The 21,003-nt window shown below is 40.4% G+C and overlaps 1 long non-coding RNA gene across 1 annotated transcript; it reads left to right on the top strand.

Annotated features, from left to right (window-relative positions):
* Positions 1-813: 813 nt before the first annotated feature.
* LOC142488784 (uncharacterized) lies at positions 814-2,345 on the top strand. The gene is made up of 3 exons (XR_012799658.1): positions 814-888; positions 1,778-1,838; positions 2,023-2,345. It is a non-coding gene; the product is annotated as an uncharacterized LOC142488784 (long non-coding RNA).
* The last annotated feature ends 18,658 nt before the right edge of the window (positions 2,346-21,003 follow it).

Consider the following 21,003-nt stretch of genomic DNA (forward strand, 5'->3'; position numbering starts at 1 on the left):
GCATCGGTTGTCACTACTGCCTAACTATATATGGTGGAGCACTTATTCTGAGAAATAAATTCTCTGACTGGTTCTTATAATTTAACCTCTTCGTATCTCTGTGGTAAATAAGGATGTATGATCCTGGTACTATTCATAATAAAAGGATGATCTATACATAGAAGGAGATCAAATGGATTTAGTTTCTGTCCTACAATGGGACTAATTAGGTGGAGAATTATATTATTCCATAAGTCAAGTTAGATGAAAACCAACTTCATCATATTATTATTGCAAGGGATAAATTTATCACAAAAAATGTGATTAGATTGTAAAGAGCAATAGGGAGTCAAGGGAAATAAATGGGAAAAAGGGAATAATTCATAAATTGAATCCCAAGGGCTTTACGGGAGCAACAAATGTATTAAAAAATAAAAAATAAAAATGAATCGGAATAATGTAAAAAATGTAAAAAATATATATAAAAAAATATATATAAAAAAATTCCTTTATGAAAAACTATTTTATAAAAAATTGGGAGCTCCGTCATATATAAATACATACACTAGCATTTCATGTCATACATAGATTTCTAAGAGTGGTTGATGGTATATTCCATATACAAATTCGCATAATTGATGGGAAATACATGACCCTTTTATATAATATTAATATTCACAGTGCAGAATTAAATTACCTTATATTATACAACACTTGATTTAATAAACATATACAAAGTCTTTATATAGATACAGAAATTTTTTTCCTTATGTGAATACCTGGAGGGACTAGGCTGGAGTGACAGCAGTGACATAAACATTTTCTATTTGAATAACAGATAATCATTGCATGCTGTGGGAGATAAAAAGAAGGAAGAGATAACAGGGGATGGAGGAAGCAAAAAGATCAGTTAGTATCAACTTTTGATTGTAGACCACATTTAGTTACAAAAATGGTGCCAATTCTATCTCCATGTTCAGGCCCCTGGGGGAGAGGGTCCGCAATCTGTGAATCCAAAAAGTCTCCCTCTTAACGAGTTCCCGATTGCGATCTCCCCCCCGCCAGTGGCCCGCAACATGTTCTATGGGCATGTATTTCAGACCTGCGGTGTCCCCCTGGTGCTTTTCCATGAAGTGTTTGGAAAGACTGTGTGTTAAAAGAGATCTTTTAATGCTACTCAGATGTTCTATGATTCTAGTTCGTATTTGTCTCTCAGTCTTCCCCACATACTGCAGTTTACATGGGCACTCCAGGAGGTACACCACATGGTCTGACCTACAAGTCAAACTAGATTGTATTGTAAATTTCTCCCCTGTAATGTTTGATGTAAATTCCAGTTTGTCATTTGATTTAAACTGACATGCTCTGCATGTCTTGCATGCATGAAAGCCTTTATTAGATTGTAACCAGTTTTGAGGTTTAGATTTTTGTTTAAGGACACTTGGGGCAAGTGTATTTTTCAGATTCCGCGCCTTCCTAAAAACAATATTGGGGTACTCTGGTAGTTCTTTTCCCAAAACTGGGTCATTTCTTAATATGGCCCAGTGTTTGTGTATGATTTTCCTAATTTCCCTAGCTTCCCCACTATATGTTGTGAGGAATGCGAAATCTAACTTATTAGTTGTTCCTTTGCCCTTCCCCTTAGATTTCAGAAGATCTTCCCTCTCTAGTTGGTCTATTTTCTGTAAGGCCTCATCTAGCTTCTCCTCTTTATATTTCTTTTCTATAAATCTCTCCTTCAATTTTAATGATTGCTGTAGAAATGTTTCTCTCTCACTGCAGTTCCTTTTTATTCTAGTGAACTGACTGGATGGAACCCCGTCCATCCACCTTGGGAGGTGACAGCTAGTTCGCAAGATGTAATTGTTTTTATCTGTTTCCTTAAAAAATGTTTTTGTCTTAATTAGATCGTTTTCTATATAGATTTCTAAGTCTAAATAGTTAATTGTTTTGTCACTGTACTCACTCGTAAATTTTAGATTTAGCTCTTCGTTCTCTATGCCTATTAGGAATTCTTTCAACTTACTTTCTCCGTCCCCCCAGATTAGATACACATCATCGATGAAACGACGCCAGAGGACCAGGCCCTCCCCAAGCTCTCCATTCGGCCAGATGTTATCCTCCTCCCAAGACGCCATGAATAGGTTGGCGTAGCTCGGGGCGAACCTGGTCCCCATCGCCGTTCCTCGTTTCTGCAAATAATGACTGCCTTCGTACCAAAAAAAGTTGTGCTGTAAAATAAACATAATTCCATCAATAATGAAATTTGCCTGTGTTTCTGCAAGGTCTGTGTCTTTCATTAAAAATCTTTTTATGGCCCTGCATCCTTTTGTGTGGTCAATTGATGTATATAACGATACGACATCGCAAGTAGCCATTAAGAATTGTCTTTCCCATTTCACTTTACTTAATGTATTTAGTAAGTCTGTAGTGTCTTTTAAATATGCTTTTTGCTGTATGACATATTTCTGGAGGAATATGTCTATGTACAGTGACAAATTGGCTGTTAATGAGTCAATCCCCGAGACTATAGGTCTGCCTGGGGGATTGACTTCATTCTTGTGAATTTTTGGTAGTTGGTAAAACACCGGGATTTTTGATTTGTCACTGTACAGAAATCTATATTCCCCCTCATCTAGTACTTCCATATTCTTACCCCTCTCTAATAAACATTTCAACTCTTCTGTGAATTCATTTATTGGATTCTTTTTTAGTTTAACATATGTTTCCTCATCTCCCAATAATCTTAAAGATTCTTGATTATACTTGTCTCTGTCCATTAGGACAGTACCTCCCCCTTTAGTGAGTTAGTGAGTTAGTGAGTTTTTACTAAGATGGAATGATGTTTTGGACAAATGTTCCTTTACACTAATAGATTTAATCATTGAACAACAAAACAACCATCTTAAGAAATTAGATGAGGATATACTGGAAATCCAGGAAAGACTAATTCCCCTAGAGGATACACATGAGTTCAAAGAAAAAGATAAGGCCTTACAAAAGAAAATTGATTCATTAGAAAAAGAAGTGGAGACAGCCAAGCTAGGCAAATTCAAAAGGGATGAGGAAGATTACTTAAAGGGGGAACAGAGGACTTGGCAAAAAAGAAGAATTAGAAGAGAATGGGATCAGGGAAGAGGGAACTATAAAGGCAAGAATAGTCAACATTATAGGGGCAACAATTACAAGAGCTGGGGACCCAATAGAGATAGAAGCACCTCAAGGGATAGATCAAGAACAGATACTGATAGGGGGAAAGGTGAATCACGTTCAGTGGACACCAAGCCCTCAAACAGTTCTAGTTCTATTGAGAGAAGCAGGGCCAATTTTACACCCATTAATAAAGATAAAAGAGCCCAAAGAGACAAAGAGAGACGACAAAAAACACACAGGTCTCCAGAACGGAGCAATGATAGAAGAGATAGAAGCAGGGAGAGGAGTCAATCACATACAAGGGATAAACAAGAATCGGATTCTTTTTTAGAGAAAGGAACGTCTTCGAATTTAGAGGACAAACCCAATTATCAACAGAAAACACAAGAAAAGGGGAAATTAAAAAGAAGCCGACAGTCAGAGGAAAGAGGGGGGGGAGACAAAGAGCACGAAAGAAAGAGAAGTGCCAGATAGAGCCTAAGAGCAGTGTATTTAATTTAAGTAAAGTAATATTGACAGATACACAGAAGAGTGTAATTTCGAAGGGACTATCATTTGCTCCAGTGAAGAGTCATAGCAGTTTTGATCTGTTTATGGATGCAAATAGATTTCTTCGCAAGCTAACTCTTAAAAGGTTCTTTATGGCTAAAGATCAAGCCCCTAGATTGGGACCCAATATACCTCCAATTGTGGCACAAGAAGCTAACATGATTCATACGGGTCTAAAACCTAAATCCTCCTTCTACCCTCAATTTGCCAAGGGTAATCATCTGGAAACCTTTTTCCAGATGATAAATACAGATTTTGAGAACCTGGCAGAATGTAAACACAAATTGAAAGAAAATCTTACTAAACAAGAAAGAACAGCCTTAAAAGAGATCATAGAAAATGAAGAATTGGTCATAAAACAGGCTGATAAAGGGGGAGGTACTGTCCTAATGGACAGAGACAAGTATAATCAAGAATCTTTAAGATTATTGGGAGATGAGGAAACATATGTTAAACTAAAAAAGAATCCAATAAATGAATTCACAGAAGAGTTGAAATGTTTATTAGAGAGGGGTAAGAATATGGAAGTACTAGATGAGGGGGAATATAGATTTCTGTACAGTGACAAATCAAAAATCCCGGTGTTTTACCAACTACCAAAAATTCACAAGAATGAAGTCAATCCCCCAGGCAGACCTATAGTCTCGGGGATTGACTCATTAACAGCCAATTTGTCACTGTACATAGACATATTCCTCCAGAAATATGTCATACAGCAAAAAGCATATTTAAAAGACACTACAGACTTACTAAATACATTAAGTAAAGTGAAATGGGAAAGACAATTCTTAATGGCTACTTGCGATGTCGTATCGTTATATACAGTAGCGACATCTTTAATTCGAGTGAATGCCGGCGGCATGCCGGGATCTACCCCAGCTGCCGCCAGTCAAAAACGCGCGCCGCCGCGTTTCCCCCACGCACCCCCCCTCCACATCGCGCGCAATTACCCCCCCAAAGACACCCCGAACCCGGCTTCTACTTTGCCCCTCTGCTTCCCCGCACCCCCGCTTACCTAGATTTGAACTCCAGGGGTGTCGGGGAAGCCTGGGGAAGCCGGGGAAGACGGGGAAGCCGGGCGCGCTTGTGACTGTGACGTCACAGTGCGCCGCCACGCGCCGCGGCTACCCGCTTCCCAGCCTCATACAGCCAGCGGCATTTGCTCGAATAAGAGCTGCCGCTTCTGTACATCAATTGACCACACAAAAGGATGCAGGGCCATAAAAAGATTTTTAATGAAAGACACAGACCTTGCAGAAACACAGGCAAATTTCATTATTGATGGAATTATGTTTATTTTACAGCACAACTTTTTTTGGTACGAAGGCAGTCATTATTTGCAGAAACGAGGAACGGCGATGGGGACCAGGTTCGCCCCGAGCTACGCCAACCTATTCATGGCGTCTTGGGAGGAGGATAACATCTGGCCGAATGGAGAGCTTGGGGAGGGCCTGGTCCTCTGGCGTCGTTTCATCGATGATGTGTATCTAATCTGGGGGGACGGAGAAAGTAAGTTGAAAGAATTCCTAATAGGCATAGAGAACGAAGAGCTAAATCTAAAATTTACGAGTGAGTACAGTGACAAAACAATTAACTATTTAGACTTAGAAATCTATATAGAAAACGATCTAATTAAGACAAAAACATTTTTTAAGGAAACAGATAAAAACAATTACATCTTGCGAACTAGCTGTCACCTCCCAAGGTGGATGGACGGGGTTCCATCCAGTCAGTTTACTAGAATAAAAAGGAACTGCAGTGAGAGAGAAACATTTCTACAGCAATCATTAAAATTGAAGGAGAGATTTATAGAAAAGAAATATAAAGAGGAGAAGCTAGATGAGGCCTTACAGAAAATAGACCAACTAGAGAGGGAAGATCTTCTGAAATCTAAGGGGAAGGGCAAAGGAACAACTAATAAGTTAGATTTCGCATTCCTCACAACATATAGTGGGGAAGCTAGGGAAATTAGGAAAATCATACACAAACACTGGGCCATATTAAGAAATGACCCAGTTTTGGGAAAAGAACTACCAGAGTACCCCAATATTGTTTTTAGGAAGGCGCGGAATCTGAAAAATACACTTGCCCCAAGTGTCCTTAAACAAAAATCTAAACCTCAAAACTGGTTACAATCTAATAAAGGCTTTCATGCATGCAAGACATGCAGAGCATGTCAGTTTAAATCAAATGACAAACTGGAATTTACATCAAACATTACAGGGGAGAAATTTACAATACAATCTAGTTTGACTTGTAGGTCAGACCATGTGGTGTACCTCCTGGAGTGCCCATGTAAACTGCAGTATGTGGGGAAGACTGAGAGACAAATACGAACTAGAATCATAGAACATCTGAGTAGCATTAAAAGATCTCTTTTAACACACAGTCTTTCCAAACACTTCATGGAAAAGCACCAGGGGGACACCGCAGGTCTGAAATACATGCCCATAGAACATGTTGCGGGCCACTGGCGGGGGGGAGATCGCAATCGGGAACTCGTTAAGAGGGAGACTTTTTGGATTCACAGATTGCGGACCCTCTCCCCCAGGGGCCTGAACATGGAGATAGAATTGGCACCATTTTTGTAACTAAATGTGGTCTACAATCAAAAGTTGATACTAACTGATCTTTTTGCTTCCTCCATCCCCTGTTATCTCTTCCTTCTTTTTATCTCCCACAGCATGCAATGATTATCTGTTATTCAAATAGAAAATGTTTATGTCACTGCTGTCACTCCAGCCTAGTCCCTCCAGGTATTCACATAAGGAAAAAAATTTCTGTATCTATATAAAGACTTTGTATATGTTTATTAAATCAAGTGTTGTATAATATAAGGTAATTTAATTCTGCACTGTGAATATTAATATTATATAAAAGGGTCATGTATTTCCCATCAATTATGCGAATTTGTATATGGAATATACCATCAACCACTCTAAGAAATCTATGTATGACATGAAATGCTAGTGTATGTATTTATATATGACGGAGCTCCCAATTTTTTATAAAATAGTTTTTCATAAAGGAATTTTTTTATATATATTTTTTTATATATATTTTTTACATTTTTTACATTATTCCGATTCATTTTTATTTTTTATTTTTTAATACATTTGTTGCTCCCGTAAAGCCCTTGGGATTCAATTTATGAATTATTCCCTTTTTCCCATTTATTTCCCTTGACTCCCTATTGCTCTTTACAATCTAATCACATTTTTTGTGATAAATTTATCCCTTGCAATAATAATATGATGAAGTTGGTTTTCATCTAACTTGACTTATGGAATAATATAATTCTCCACCTAATTAGTCCCATTGTAGGACAGAAACTAAATCCATTTGATCTCCTTCTATGTATAGATCATCCTTTTATTATGAATAGTACCAGGATCATACATCCTTATTTACCACAGAGATACGAAGAGGTTAAATTATAAGAACCAGTCAGAGAATTTATTTCTCAGAATAAGTGCTCCACCATATATAGTTAGGCAGTAGTGACAACCGATGCAGACCATATGTTTTTTAAGTGATTCACATATATGTTTACAATTAATCACCAATTGGGGAGGATATATAAGACATCCGAGTGTAAGGGGCGGTACACTCCTGAGGAAGCCACACACCCTTTTCTGGCGAAACGCGTAGAGTGGGAGCCGTCCTGTCAGGAGAGAGGAGAGAGGCGTGATCGCCATTCAGAAATTCCATCAGCCGCGCCCGGAAGTGACGTGACGGAACAAAGCGGAAGTGACGTATCGGCAGTGAGAGAGGCGGGATCGCCCACCCGAGAGGCAGCTCCAAGCTGCAACAGCAGAAGGGGAGTCTAACAACCCACGGGGGGACACAGCCTGGGTATACAGTCCACCGCCAGCGACATCAGGTCACAGAGAGAGGCTGATTACATCAAGTTCCATCGGAAGAGGCGGGTGAGCCGGAAGCTAATACACTCTTCTCTCCTCACTAATATTGTGAACAAAGCTTATTATAATCAATTTTATTGTAAGTGTTCAATTTTAAATATCATAAAGTTTAGTTTTAACATTATATTGGTCTGCACTATGGTATCATTTTTCTTCACATACACTTGGTCGCTGAGCTGATTACTGGAGACCGCTTCATAGAGTGGAGAACAACATCCCTAGCAGAGACCATTGTGTGTCTAAATCGCTTGTATACAACTTACATCTTGTAAGTAGGCACAACATACGAGCCAAGACAAGATATCTAATTTTGCACCTTTGATATAACTGTCTACACTTAGATTGTTTTTGTCTCTTTTTTGTTCTATTTCCCTCCATGCTCCCCCTGGAATACAACGAATGTGACGATTTGCGGGACTACCGAAACCAGTCCCTACCAGCTGGGTTTGAGCAGGGGGTTTGAACATTTTAAATATTTACACCTGCACGTTATTTTGAGCACGTCTTTATTGTTATACAAATAATTAATTTTGTTTAAAATATTCACTATATAGTTTGTAGTGAAACACTTATAGAGATAGCGCCGTTTTTTCACCTTCACTCAACAAGTATCACAGGTGGACACTGGTCACAGCGTCGGGGAAAGGTTACGCCATCTGAGGGTACTTCAGGGGTATCCTCGGGTGGGCCTGAGGAGGAAGGGCCACTAGAACCCAACTCAGAGGAGGTACGGGAAACTAGGTGGTGGGTACCATTATATGAGGGTTATGTCGCCTGGATAGACCGCACCCGTTTCATTCTAGAAAGGGATGGGGTGGTTGATCATTGGTGGGCTCCTGGGGATTTTGACGATGAGGCCTATCTCAAGGAGCTACGAGTAAGGTGGGACCGAATCCAAGGAGGTCTTATTACCCCAAAGGGATCTGAAGGGTTAGATGACCCGGTGGAGTCAGATGAGCCCCTGTCATGGGTGTTACCGGGAAAGGCTGAGCAAACTAAATTGACCCGGGCCTGCCGAGCTGAACGGGCTATTACAGCCAAATATAAACGGTCTCATGGGCTTGAATACCCATATGTCCCCAAACCTCTGATGAGGGAGATAGAGGACAATCGAGAGAGGGGGCTTCGTAATGATATAGAATATTATATCGTTAATAAGGGGGGAGACATTAAGGGAGTTCAGGCTGAGCAGAGGGTTTCCCAACTGATGAGGGTTAGGAACATCGGGCGCAGCATTTATATGCACAAGGTGGTGTATTGTAATTAGCGAGGCTTGCCCCGAGAGTATAGCTTGACAGTCACCGATGCAGCGGGGCGGGAGGTGAAGAAACCAGACCCTCGACACTACTATTAGGTTCCGTCAAAGAGTGGTCTGCTCTTTTCTTTAACGCTCTCTGCGGGTCAGTGAGAGAAAGGTTCTTACATTATTATGTAAAGGTGATAACGTTGCCGCTTAATTTTTGTGTTCTTTTTCAGTGTTTCCTGGAGCAAGGTACACCAAATTTAGGCCCCAGCCGGGACGGTGGGGATTCACCAGGGGGAGTATATAGCTATGCATAATAATGGTATATTACTTTCTCTCTGTTGGCAGTAAGTCCTGGTAAGTACAGGTATGCCAGCAGTAGTTATGGAGGTTTTCCCTCACATCATGGTGAGGTGCCCTATGTATGGAGGGGAGTGGTTGTATGCTCTGAGTCCCTGGATAGTGACATCAGGGATGCGTCTGCCTCCTGAAGTATATAAGGCACAACACAGTTAGTGACAGTGTGTTCCAGCAGCTGTGGGAAGTTGTTGGGAAGTTGTATTTTCCTGCATAAGGGATTGTAGGAACACTTTGTGACCCTAGTGAAGTAACTAGCGGTCCAGGTTTACCAATCAGCCTGTCTAAGCCACTCTGTGTCCAGGGACCTGGCACAGAGAGGATCTCCCTAGGAGAAGAGGGAATCCCACTTCAATTTGGGAGGGCATACCTGGCAAAGGGACAGCACGGAGAGATGTGCGGCTAGAGCCGGCAGCTGCATGGGGCAGTCTGCTACATCCCAATCTGCAATAAAAATGACCTTGTTAACGATACCCCCACTGTGTGACTGTGAAATTACTCAGCAGTGGATGGCACCACCAAGAAGGAGTTCCTCACCAGGACCATCTCCCTGCGGAAGCACAGATCCTGATGAGGTGGAGGCGCTGCACATGATGTAAGTTGAACTCGCACCCACTACCTCAGCTACCTGTCCTGCTGGAAATCCCCTAATAACATAAACGGGAGACTCAGGAGTCCTGTTGCCTGCAGGTGCACCACCAAACATAAACACGTAATGGGGGTTGGTTGCTAGAGTACCCGGGCCAATGTGAGATTGGGGGGGGGGGAAACCCGTTACATAACTTTCACCCATTCTAAACTCCTCCGCAATCCTTGTCTCAACACTCCCACCACACTTCCTCAGACCATTCCCACCATTCCTCCTCTCGTCACTACTCACTACCACTTCCTCCACTTCCTCCATGTCTCCTCTCACAACACCCACTATGACTTCTCACCATCACTTCCTCCACACTTCCCCTCGCCACCATGCCTCATTTCACCATCACTCCTTCCACCCCTCCTCAAACCACCCCATGTTCCACCCCTCCTCTCACAGTACCAACCATGCCTCCTCAAACCACCAGTCCTTCCACTCAATCCACTAACCCTTACCTTCTCCATCTCAAACAACAATCACACACAATTGAACACACTAACTATACAACACTATCAAACATCAAATACAACTTACTTACAGTAGAAATATGACAAATAATGCAAACTACAAATACCCCTCACTAAGAAATCTCAAATATCTAAGAATAAAATAAAAATAAAAAATAAAAATCCTAACAACCACCATTAAACTCCTTATGGCCTAAGGCTGCGCTTATATTGCCTTGCGACGGCGATGTCGCTCCAAAACAAATCAATTTACTCCGTCGCAAAAGCTTATAATAAGCTTGATGCAGCGACAGAAAATTTGGAAGCCGGCTAAATTTGATTTTTTTAGAGACAGTCACCACATGTGACTGTCTTTAAACCAATCAAATTGCGCGGCCCGCCCCCTTTAGTGACATCACTGGCGTCAGTCGCTAAAATAACAAATTAGAACATTCACTGGTGGCGACGGGTGACGTCATCGGTCGTGTCTCCGTCGCCAGCACTATAAGCGCGGCCTTAGTGTGTTCTCTCTCCTTTTCAACAGCACTGCTAGCTTGTTTACTTTCAACACAGCCTTACATAGCTTTCCATGCAGGCTAATATTGCAGGCGTTAACAAGTTTTGGGACATTACCGCCATTTTTGTGAACGTGTTCTGTGCACCACAAGAATTATCTCATATTTAACAGAATGTCTCATTGTTCACATGGATTTTGGAACTTTAGAAATGTTCATGAATTCTGCATTATTTATGCGTTAATAGCACACGTATGTTTTTTATTAAAGAACAGCGATATCAACTCTGTTTTTACGGAGGCTGATTGCATGTTGTATTCTCTAGGAAATCTTATCATTGATTAAACAGGATGCAATGCTTGTCACAACATCCTTTTTAACTTCTCACAATTTTCTTTGTCCAATTACAGCTATATTACTTTGTATTGGACAAGAATGTTTAACCCTATAATTTAGACTGATATTATTCAGTGAATTGGAGTTAGATATTTGACAAAAGTTGAACATAATTAAAAAAATTAAAGACTTAAAACATTTTTTTGCAAAGCAAAATTGCACATTTCAGTAATCATTTTGTAGGATTTAACTGTCTCTCTGACAGCATAATGATTAGCTAATGAGTGTGTAATGTTGAGAGTTTGCCTTATTTGCTTACAACATTTGCGTAGATTTGTATAGCCGGTGCCCATTTGTGTCAACATCTGATGTTTTCCTGCAGTACAGGCATGAGGTAAAAGTTTATTGAATATGGTGAGATGTAAATCCCTGCGAAAACTCTCATTTTTATCCAGAAATGCAATTATTGCGGTTTTATGAATAAGCCTCAATGTGTGTGTTCAATAAAACACATATGCCATATTTATTTCTTCTGTATGCTTTAAGACTAATTTAGCTCAGTACTAAAAATATATGGCTGTTGCATATTGGATTAATATTCTCACATGAGAAAAACCTACTTTTAGCAAAATATAAATAAACATAGACATATGAAAGAGTTTTCAATGAGTACTGTTAGTCATTATGAAGCTGTGAATATACAGTATTCTCAGCAAGAATCTGGAAGCCTCAATGGAATTCTGGCCAGTTCCCACACACTTAACTTCCAATATAAACACAACAAACTGGCAGTTTCCCATCAACATTAAAACACAAATATGCAAACTTATGAAGAAGTGAGTAAAAGCAAAAATGTTATATAGTGAGTGGGCAATACTTAGTTAAAATAAAATTAGGGGGAAAACTGAAATCTAATTGATCATCCAATTATAGAATGAAACCCTTAAATAGCCAACATAGCAAATAGTTTTGCATGTTTTACACACTCACATAATTAATGTAACTTTTTAGCATAGACATTTTGTAGTTCTTTCTAGCATTAATTTTTATTAGACTAATTCTCTTTATGGAATATGCAACAAATTTTAAATGCAGTTGATCTTTATCGTGTTTACAACCAGTTACAAAGTATAAAAAGTATGCTTTATAGGCAGCACTCCACTAAAGCGATGCTGAGCAAAAAAGAATGAATAGGTGCAGGGGAACAATGGAGGGACCCTACTCCCTACTCTACAAAATACAAAACACAGAGGCTCCCGGCACACAAAATAATGACTATTAGACGTCAGGTATATGCCAAAAAGATGTAAATTGTATTATGACAATAAACAAGTGCTACATAGCAGCTGATGTATGATTGGTTGAAAGATGGTGCTCAAAAATCATGTGTACTCTATCCAGATAATGATATTAAATCCATACGTGTCCAGAGCGCTCTATAGATGTCCCAAATAAGGCAGTCCATATAATATGTAACGCAGGAGAGATAAGGACCTAATGGTGTCCACTTGACAACAACAATAATTGGCCCATAAGGGATGATACAATGAATACAGCATAAGGTAATGTGATACAGGGCTATAGCCCATTACCTGCCAACATCCTGCCAGGGTAATCCAGTCACTCCAGGACATCCAATCCGTTGATGAATAGTCAGAAAAGTGTATAGTAGTACCTGAGCACAGCCAAAGTCCAAAAAAATTAAACGTTCCAAGGCAACTCCGAATAGAAATTAATTTATTGTGTTAGCTCACAGTGGATAAGGGTGAAAAAACACACCTACGCGTTTCGTGCTCAAGCACTTTATCAAGATGATGTGCACGAAATGACAAGTCAACATCCAGTTTGGATTTACCATGGAGTTTGGATTGAAAGACAAGAAGATTAAAGATAGTAAGAGAAGAATGACAGATGAAGATAGAATAAGGAGAAAGAAGATGAAAGAAGATTTTTGTACCTGATGCTGATCTTCAAGGAGGATAGAGTTGGATTGCAGTGGATGACGTCGGGGGTCGATAGCTTCCTGTTACGCTGGGATTGGGAGGCTGAAGACTTCTAAAGGTAAGATAAATATTGAATGTATGTAATTTTCTTTTTTCAGTTTTTTTTATTCTATTTTTTTTTTTTTTATGTTTTTCATTACCCCTTGACTGCTAATGTATTAATTTGTGCCCCTTTAGGGTACAGATAAATACAGTGACAGGCAATGCATTTTTTGGCAAATGCTTGTTTGCAATTGATTGTTATTTTTTCTATTTCTGTTTATTGTTTTCACTAAATTGTTTGGTATTTGGATGACTTGCTTTTAGTATATTTTAGGATTGGTTAGCGGTTTTATGTATTTAATTGTTTTGTTGGTTACTGGTAGCTGTATCATTTATTTAATTGATTTGTTGTCTTGTGGTTTTATTTCGTTAATTGATATGTTGGATAAGCGTTTATTTAATTGTATTCTTATGTTTTGGAATAACATTTTTTTGCCGTTTTGGTGATAGATTAATTATATTGATGTGTACTTTAGGCTTTTTATTTCTTTTATTGTTAGGGTTTTTAGGTGCTTGTGTGTTTATTTTATTATTGTGTATTTTTGGCCTAATGATTTTTATCAGATTGACCATTGACTGCTATAGTGGCTTGCCATGCCCATATGGGCATGATGTACCACTGTGCCAATCAATAGGTACAGGGTGGGTATAGTGGGGCCGGGTTGTGTTGTTAGGCCTCCTGGGTGGGTAGCAGGAGACGGGGGTTAGCCCCTAAATTATTATAGCATTTATTAACGCCAAGGTGATTAAGGGGCTATTGACGATTAGATTGTATTTGTTCTTGTACTTGTACTCTTGCTGCCAATGGAGGACATGGTCAAATCAAGGAATGGGGAAGAAGGGAAGGGTAAAGGGGAAAGGGAGGCTGCCGCATCAGCAAAAGTATGGATAATATGTAGATGAAGTAAAACCACAATCTGGTGCAATAGAGGATAGATACTATAGTGACAACATAAACAGACAGAAAAGTTCCTCCTTGAATGCACTTAGAAAGGTGAATCGGAGTGATATGGTTGAAACAATTAAAAACCTTTTAATCACAAGTATATAGTAAAACCATGTTTGTATAGAGGGGGATGGTAAAAATAGTCCAAGACCAATCCCTACTGACAGACCAAATAGATCTTCCAAAATAAATATACGGAAGATAGTATAAATGACAATACACCACCTTAATGTGGGCTCGAGGACTGCAAAAATCACCAAAACATAACTTCAGACTTGGAAACCTGTCTTGTCTACAGAAATCCTTTTATCAAAAAATCAACAGACCTGAAATATATAGGCTGTTGATACTAGATCTAAAGGGGTGATAGATTGACAGTCAATTAGGTCAAGAGATATGGACCTAAAAGATATCCATAGACCACATTAAGTGTAGATGTATGTCAGCTCCAGAACAGGGTGAAGTCAACAAAAATGTGAAGAAAATACAACATAAGGTAAATACAAAACCACATACAAAACCAGTAGCTGCGTGGCTTAATAATATTGAGCTCTGCGGAGGGCAAGCACAAAGTGTGCTCTGCTAGTGCCCTAAGGCACGGTTCTGTGACCATATCCAGTTATAGCCTCAGAAATATATAAGACAGTTAGCGCAGAGGTCACTGAATAGAGTCTCCCAGATTAGGAACCACTGACTCTAGTGTTAATCAACGTACTAATCATAGTTGGAAATCAGTGCATGGGGTGTTGTCCACACTAAATATTTCTCAGTGTAATGTCGCCATAAGTATATGTATTACCCCTAATTGGGCTGGCGGCATGGGCCCCTACTTAGTGGTGGCTATATCAGTGGTGTCCTATAGTCCCACATAGATAGTACAGTACTTAGGAAATCGCCTGTCAGGAAAAAGTGCTATAATATGTACAGCAACGAGGTGCAGTTACCTTGAACAGTTGCATCTGACTAGCTAATTATATATTGTACTTAGCTTGGGGCGCACTGTGTGTGTCCATTTCTGCGTCTCTCGATCCCAAAGTTAAGGGGAGGAGGCAGGGTGCCGAGATGGAGGATGTCAGCGTACAGAGTCAGCAGCTGTAGCCGCAGAGATACCATCCCGCCTCTAGGAGGCGTCCATTCAGTGGAGGACATGGGCCTGGAGTATGCTGATAGCAGGGGTAAGTAGAAAGTTTTATTTACTTTATTTATGGTGGCTGGCTAATGTTTGATTGTGAATGGGCAAATGAGCTATTATCCATATCTGGATAATACTGTAGTAATTTTGCCCATTACTGTACGGTATGTATTGGGGGGGGGGGTGTTTGTTGGGGGTAGAGGAGGTGGGAAGTAAGGTTGTTGTGTTTATTTTTGTTTATTTGGGGTAGAGGGATTGGGTAAAGCATTGGAAGCCCCCCCAGTGGGTTTTTAGGCCTTCCGGGGGGTAGCGGGACCGGTTCCCACTGCTATGGTTGTGAACGGGTTAACTCCTCCTGCAACCTTTCCCAGCAGGCCTAATCACCCACCCTGGGGCTACTGCCCCCTTCATCCGCCCCCTCTGCCCCCAATAAACAGGTTATTGCAGTTGAACCCCTTCATTGCAGAACAAAGAACAAGTCCCTGACACTATTGGAACAGTGACAATACCAGTCCCAAGAATGGTATAAAAACCAGTCCTGTTGATCAAAGAGATGTCCACACGTGCGTTCCAGGTGATTGTGTTTCTGTGGAGAAATTCAAAAGAGACAGACCACAGCGCAGTAATCCTCCACACTAAGACACGCTGCACAATACAAATACCTACTTCCAGCAATGATGTTGGTCAAAAGCAAAAAGTGTGTTTCTTTCAATACTTCCTCTGACTGTATCACCAGGGCTGCTGAGTCCTCTGATTCCCCACAATCTCCAACAGGTAGATGTTTAACCATGAATAGATCAAAAGTACATGGTACAGTACTATGTTTAAACATTTATTTTGGGCACAAAACCCAAAAATTACACACAGTGTGTCAGGATATGTTGCACAACACGAAAATGCTGTCTGCAGCTTGAGACCTCTGAGCAGTGTCAAGCAACAGGGGTCGGCGTCGCTCTCAACTCCTTGTCTCGCGGCTGCAACTCCTATCGTTACCTCCCCCGATGACGTCACTGTTAGAACATCATCTACGGTCTCAGCACAAACGGACGGTAGTAGCTCCACCCTACGTGTTTCGTGACACGCTCAGTCACTTCCTCAGGGTTAATGGAGCTCTGCTGTCTGTAGAGTCTTTTTAAAGAGCCTAAAAAAGTAAATTAACCTTATTTTACATTCTTAATTAGCGGACCAAGAGGGAATGGATACAGCTGACAAGTGTTACCTCACTCTAGCTGCCTGCATGATGCTAAAATATGCACGAGATAGTGATCATGATTCCATAGCACTGAAAAAGGCATGGTGTTTGAACATAATGCATATAAATACAACACAATAGTGCTGTGCAATAAAACTACATAAATAAAACCATACAATATGACAATGAAAATACTTAATATTGCAACAAATAAGTAACTGTGGGAAAAATCTGGATAACTGAACTACTGGTGTCAAACCATACAGTATATAGAGGTTGATTTATCTCCCTTTTAAAATGGAGGCCAAATCAATCTCTAAATTCATGCCTTCTGGAGCTAAAGTTTTCAATGTACAGTATATATCCAGAAGCTTTCATGTCTTGATACAAGACTGAGTCGATTGCCCCCCCCCCCCCTCGCCACCCCTCCGCACCCAATTAGGTTTTGGGAAATCTATCCCGTTGCAGATTAAGCCCTCTGGGTTGTGACTGTGTTTAATTTTAATGTTAGAAACACTATGGGGCCTATGCTATAAGCGTTCATGAAAAAAATTGCCGGGCCATTTAAATCGCCTGTTTAAGTGTTGCTATCACGGTATTCAGAAAGCCTCAATTATCTGTGATAGCAAATTTCCCAAAACAGATGAGTAGCCAGTGGCGTGATGACACTCTCTCTGAAAAGGCCTTAATGGCGATTTCTTTCAGCTTCAGAGAGAGCTGGTCAGAGAGATCCGCCTCTCCATGCGCAAATCTCGCCCAAAATTAATGTTTTTTTAAAGTATCTTTTTATTAGGGTATTTACTGTACAGATACATTTCAAAGTATTACATTCTAGCATATTGTATTTACATGTACATAGGTTATCGTATAATGTTACATAGATCAATACATATTTACGATAGTGATTTTTCTTTTTTTTCCCCGAACTTATAACTGGTCTTGATCTAATATCTCAACCATTTAATTCAAAACCTTGTATCATAGCTTGCTTGTGACTCCCATCCTTTCTTTTAGTTATCATATTTGTTTAGACTAGGCTCTTCGTTTTTTAATCTGTTCTGTCATGTTATGTTGTGTTGCAGGACGTTCTCCTTATTTTTTATTTCCTTTATCAGGGTTTCTGTCCGGTTTAGTTTACCATCTTATCTCGGGTGTCATCTGAGTTTATTCTGTTCTAGCTGGGAAAAAGAGTTTATAATCATCTCCCATTTTAGGTCAAATTTGTCAAACTGATTATCTCCTACTTGTTCTGTTTATCGTGATCAGTTTGACCAAAAGTGTAAATCCAACCACGTTATCATAATGGCTTTTCTGGCTGCCAGGAGAATCATCTCTGTTGGGAGAATGGCTCCCCTATTTTGGTTGATCTTAATTGTCCAATGTTCAGAATTGGCAAATATCATGGGGAGGGGGTGTTTTACCCAGCTAATTTTTGTAACTTCTTTAATATACTGTATTGTAGGACCTGTGTCCAGAACTCGTTAATTTTTACGCATGTCCAGAGACAGTGTTTGAGGTTAACTTTAGGGAGGTTGCATTTGGGGCATTTCATTGTGTCTGTGTCTATATTTGTAATTTGTCTTGTGAAAGGTATATATGCCCTATGCATTATCTTGAATTGCATTTCTCTCCAGTTTTCTGATGTAATTATTTAGCAAGTCCTGACATACCCAATTGTTAGATCTTCCATCGTCTGAATTTCTTGGAAGTCTTGTTGCCATGCTTCTAGATTTTTTTTGTTATTTTTCTCCATGTCTTGGTCTCTAATTAATTTATATATGTCAGCTAGCGAGTATCTGGTATCTGTTTCTTGACTGAAGTACGTGTCAATTGCATTGTTTTCTAATATGTGTTTTTGTAGTCTTGGAGTTTTCTCTCATAGTTTAGTAGTTTGATGTATTGGAATACCTGGTTTTCCGGTATATTATATGTTGAGATTAGCTCCCTATATGACAAACTCTTTCTTCTCCTTATTTATAATGTCTCCTAGGTTTCTTATCCCTTGTTTTCCCCAGCTACTAAAGTGGCTATGTTATTTTCCCCGTGGGGGAACATCTGATTTCCCTGTATAGGTAGGAATCTGGAAATTGTGTAAGACAATTTAAACTTTTTCCTAATTATTCGCCACGTAACCATTGCATCCCTAATTAATACGTTGGATTTGATCTCTTGGGGCATTTTATTCCAGCTTGTGTGTAATAGTTCTGCCAGTGAGAACTAACCTGTAAAATGTTTTTCTAATACTTGGGTGGAGTTATATTTCCCTTGGATTCAATCCCCCCCCCCATGCCTTACCATGCAGGCTAGGTTATAGTCTCCTATATTTGGTATGTTAATTCCTCCCCTTTCCTTTGGCATCTGTAGTTTTATCAGTGCTATTCTCGTTTTTTCCTTGCCAAAGAAATATTCTCATCCCCTTATTCAGTTCATTAACATCACTATGTTTGATTAGCAGTGGGAGTGTTTGGAGGGGATATAGTAGCCTTGTGAATGATATCATTGTTATGACACATGCCCTGACAAAGAATGACAGTGGAGATGTCATCCAGGATCTCATCTCTTCCAGGATTTTTTTGACTATTGGCTTGATGTTATTTTCATATAATTTTTTTGAGATCTGCTTCTAGGTATATTCCTAGGTATTTAATCGGGGCCTTTGTTACTTTTATCAGTAGTTTGTTGTTTTTTATGGTTCTATCTGGCATGTTTATATACATGAGCTCAGTTTTGGATACGTTTATTTTAAATCCAGCAAAGGAACCTTGTGATAGTCTCGAGAATTTTCTCTAATGATCTATTGGGGTTAGATAGGAATAGAAGAATATCGTCCAAGAACATTGCTAATTTTAAATTTGTTTTTCCCATCTTTATTCCCTCGAAATCTGTTAGCTGTCGCAGAAAGTTGGCTAGAGGCTATATAGCAAGATTAAAAAGTAAGGGGGGCAGTGGGCATCCTTGTCTCGTGCCTCTGTGTAGTGCGAAGGAGTCATGGCTCTTGTATCCCATGGCTCTCACACCTTGTAGAACTTCCTTGTAGTATTGTTTAGGAATGAGATAAGCTTCTCCATTAATTGAACTTCCTCTATTCTCCTGATAATCTCCCTTCTGGAGGGTGGAAGTGTTTTTTCCCACACCGCTGCCACTGCACACCTAGCTGCCGTTAGTGTATGTGAAATTAACTTAAGCGTATGGTGATTTACCTCTTCACCTCTTCCATTGGTTTGGCCAGGATTATTAAAATGGGGTCAATCAGGATTGGAATACCCACCATGGGCATCATGCAGTAAGCGCCGATAAGCTGTTTATCGCCATTTTTTGGGCAAATTTGCCCTCCCGATTCAGAAAGCGCCGATAAGTGGGAATTATCGGCAATTTTTGTTACCGATAAAAACTTATCGCCAGCCGGGTGCCGATAAGCCACTTATCGGCACTTTTTGAACTCGGCTGAATTCAATTAGTCCCGATCACCTTGTCGCTGCTGATTGGCACTCCAGGATGGAGAGTTTTTCGGCAATCCAGCCCGCCAACTAAAGTTGGCAAGTTGGTGGTGGAGAAGCATCGGCAAGGGCGACACTTAGAAAAAATCAGGCCTTTTTCCTGCCTGGGATTGATGCTGGGGGTCTCCGGAGCTGATATCCATTAATACCAGCACCGCAGACCCCGGCATGCATCCGAGACAGGAAAAATGCATGTACAGCCCACTTAATTACCTTAGCGGCTAACCGCTAAGGCAATGAAGGGGTTAACCCGCCATGCCAGGTTTATTGTGGGTAGCGGGGGTGGGTGAAGGGTGTAATTGGCCCTTGTTGTTTGATTAGGGCTTGCGGGGGGGTTGCGGGTGCACTTAACCCCTTCACGACCGTAGCAGTTAATACCGTTACGGTCATGAAGGAGTTAAGGCCTCCCTCTACCCACCCGCAAGCCCTAAACAACCACCGTTGGGGCTAATACCCCCTTCACCCACACCCGCTACCCACAATAAAAAATAATCACACACAGCAGCCCCACACTAAATAAATAAATAAATATATCTAAATATTTATCCCTATAACCCCTAACATACACATATATGCACATCAATGATACTATAGGCCGGCGGGGGCCCTCGGGTGTTACCCGCAGGCCTGCAGTACCAATTATGTGCCCCCCCCAAATTATTGTTAAAACACATACATACTTATAAAGAAATACCCCCCTCCCCCTTAACACATACAGTATAGTAATGGCCACCATTACTATTATCCACAAATGGATAATAGTGAAAGTGCCCATTTTAAATACATAAACACCAATCAATACATATAGTACTCACCCGTGTCCGGCTGCCACTATGAAGGCCATCCTCCTCTTCATCCTGCCCATGCCCCCTCCGTGGCTGCAAAACAGACACAAGAATGAAAACATCCAATGTAATGTCCCCTAACCCCTTAATCACCATAGCGGTTATTAACCGCTACAGTTATTAAGGGGCTAACCCACCCTCACCCAACACTCGGGATGCCTACATACCCTCCCACACTAACCCCCCCACCCCATGAGGCCTAACC

Source organism: Ascaphus truei, chromosome 2 (assembly GCF_040206685.1).
Source record: "Ascaphus truei isolate aAscTru1 chromosome 2, aAscTru1.hap1, whole genome shotgun sequence".
NCBI classification, from domain to species: domain Eukaryota; kingdom Metazoa; phylum Chordata; class Amphibia; order Anura; family Ascaphidae; genus Ascaphus; species Ascaphus truei.